This window comes from Staurois parvus, unplaced genomic scaffold, assembly GCF_062004578.1.
Source record: "Staurois parvus isolate SC_StPar_1 unplaced genomic scaffold, SC_StPar_1.0 ptg000656l, whole genome shotgun sequence".
Lineage (NCBI taxonomy): Eukaryota > Metazoa > Chordata > Amphibia > Anura > Ranidae > Staurois > Staurois parvus.
This window is the reverse complement of record NW_028318452.1, coordinates 2287482-2290588: the sequence shown is the minus strand read 5'-3', so window position 1 is coordinate 2290588 and position 3107 is coordinate 2287482. Positions and strand designations below refer to the sequence as shown.

Below are 3107 nucleotides of genomic sequence, written 5' to 3'. Positions count from 1 at the left end.
TACTACCTCTCCAGTCTGTGGCTGACCAAGTTTGTGCCATCGGTGTATACCCTGGTGGTTGCTGTGGCTTTGCCCCTGAACATCATGGCAATCATTGTGTGTGTGTTCAAGATAAAAGTCAAAACCCCAGCAGTGGTCTATATGCTAAATCTAGCAGCTGCTGATGTCCTGTTTGTTAGTTTGCTGTCATTCAACATCGCTTATTGGTTCTCTGGAAATAACTGGAATGTTAGAGATGGGATGTGTTGCTTTGTCACTGCTGCCTTCTACTGTAACATGTACTGCTCCATCCTGCTCATGACAAGCATCAGTGTGGACCGGTCCTTGGCTGTGGTCTACACAATGAAGGCTCTTACCTGGAGAACAAAGAAGAGAGCCTGGCTGGTCTGCTTCTTCATCTGGATAATATCAATAGCCAGCTCACTACCTCTTCTTATATCCAAACAGACTATGTACAATATATAGACACTCTAAACATTACAACTTGCCATGATGTCTTGGATGTGGTGGACATCAAGAACTTCTATATGTATTATTTTGCCACCTTTTCTTTAGTTTTCTTCTTCTTGCCATTGGTTATTACTACTATATGCTACATTGGCATCATCAGGACACTGAGTACCAAAGACATTGAGAATTCTTGTAAGAAAAAAAGAGTGGTGATCCTTGCTATTGTGGTCTTTTTTGCTTTCCTGATTTGCTTTGGTCCATTATTCATTATTTTCGTTTCCTTAATAACTTTGATGACTCTATGTATTTTTCCTATATTCTGTGTACTTGTATCAGTAGTGTCAGCACTTGTCTGGATCCTGTCATCTATTACTATGCTTCTTCAAAGTATTGGAAGCGTGCATACAGTTTGCTGGGCTGTAAAAAGCTAAATGCAGTACTACTGGCAACACAAAAGCTGTCTGGGCAAAAGGAAACTTCTGCACAAAACATTTCTGCTTAATATCAGAAATCCAACAGAAAGTTTTGGGAAAAGTGATTTTTGTATTGTTTGGAATGGTTAGAGGGTATCTATATTAGGGATTTTAGACATGCATTAATGCTATGAATTCAAATTTAAACCGAACAATAAAAGTTGGATATTGAGCTTTCTAGTCCTTAGATGTAGCAGTTGCATTAGTTTCCTTTTGCCAGGCTTTTTCTTTACTTGGTGATTCTGCCAGTAATACACTTCCTGTCCTAGGGTGACAAAACTCGCTGCAGTAATGATAAAAAAACAGAGGGTGCACCGGCCTAGTGCATTAACCTTTAAAATCGTAAATTTAATGTAAAAAGGTAAGTGTTATACTCAGAAAAGTCATAAAGGTGCAAATACATTTCATGAGTACAGCACAAACAGTCTGCAAATCATCAAAGTGTACAGAAACGATGAAACATATAAAGGATGACATGTTTTGAGGACTTGGCCTCTTCTTCAGAGACTATCTTTGACAAAACTCACTACACTGTAGCTATGGAACAGCAATGTTATCACCCTAGGCTCCTCTCCTGGTTTGGACTGCAAATTCCCCCCTCTCCTCTCCTCATTACACAGGATAGAGGGTGTTTTGTAGTTCACAGAAAATAGCTGGAATGGCAGATAACATTGTTTAACATTCTAGTTCAGTAAATACAAAGTTGCAAGCATACAATTTGTTTGTAGGAGCAACAGGTCACTTTACGCAACGTACTTAGCTACAGAACAGAAAACAAATGTAGACACCACATCTAAGGACTGGTAAGCTGTAACATACAGTCAGGTCCATAAATATTGGGACATCAACACAATTCTAACAATTTTGGCTCTATACACCACCACAATGGATTTGAAATGAAACGAACAAGATGTGCTTTAACTGCAGACTGTCGGCTTTAATTTGAGGGTATTTACATCCAAATCAGGTGAACGGTGTAGGAATTACAACAGTTTGCATATGTGCCTCCCACTTGTTAGGGGGCCAAAAGTAATGGGACAATTGGCTTCTCAGCTGTTCCATGGCCAGGTGTGTGTTATTCCCTCATTATTCCAATTACAATGAGCAGATAAAAGGTCCAGAGTTCATTTCAAGTGTGCTATTTGCATTTGGAATCTGTTGCTGTCAACTCTCAAGATGAGATCCAAAGAGCTGTCACTATCAGTGAAGCAAGCCATCATTAGGCTGAAAAAACAAAACAAACCCATCAAAGAGATAGCAAAAACATTATTCATGGCCAAAACAACTGTTTGGAACATTCTTAAAAAGAAGGAACGCACCGGTGAGTTCAGAAACACCAAAAGAATCGGAGACCACAGAAAACAACTGTGGTGGATGACAGAAGAATTCTTTCCCTGGTGAAGAAAACACCCTTCACAACAGTTGGCCAGATCAAGAACACTCTCCAGGAGGTAGGTGTATGTGTGTCAAAGTCAACAATCAAGAGAAGACTTCACCAGAGTGAATACAGAGGGTTCACCACAAGATATAAACCATTGGTGAGCCTCAAAAACAGGAAGGCCAGATTAGAGTTTGCCAAACGACATCTAAAAAGCCTTCACAGTTCTGGAACAACATCCTATGGACAGATGAGACCAAGATCAACTTGTACCAAAGTGATGGGAAGAGAAGAGTATGGAGAAGGAAAGTTACTGCTCATGATCCTAAGCATACCACCTCATCAGTGAAGCATGGTGGTGGTAATGTCATGGCGTGGGTATGTATGGCTGCCAATGGAGCTGGTTCTCTTGTATTTATTGATGATGTGACTGCTGACAAAAGCAGCAGGATGAATTCTGATGTGTTTCAGGCAATATTATCTGCTCATATTCAGCCAAATGCTTCAGAACTCATTGGACGCCTCTTCACAGTGCAGATGGACAATGACCCAAAGCATACTGCAAAAGAAACCAAAGAGTTTTTTAAGGGAAAGAAGTGGAATGTTATGCAATGGCCAAGTCAATCACCTGACCTGGATCCAATTGAGCATGCATTTCACTTGCTGAAGACAAAACTGAAGGGAAAATGCCCAAAGAACAAGCAGGAACTGAAGACAGTTGCAGTAGAGGCCTGGCAGAGCATCACCAGGGATGAAACCCAGCGTCTGGTGATGTCTATGCATTCCAGACTTCAGGCTGTAATTGA

General features: G+C 40.6%; 1 pseudogene; it reads left to right on the top strand.

The window, feature by feature from the left end:
- LOC149448817 (proteinase-activated receptor 1 pseudogene) lies at positions 1-952 on the top strand (annotated as a pseudogene).
- The last annotated feature ends 2155 nt before the right edge of the window (positions 953-3107 follow it).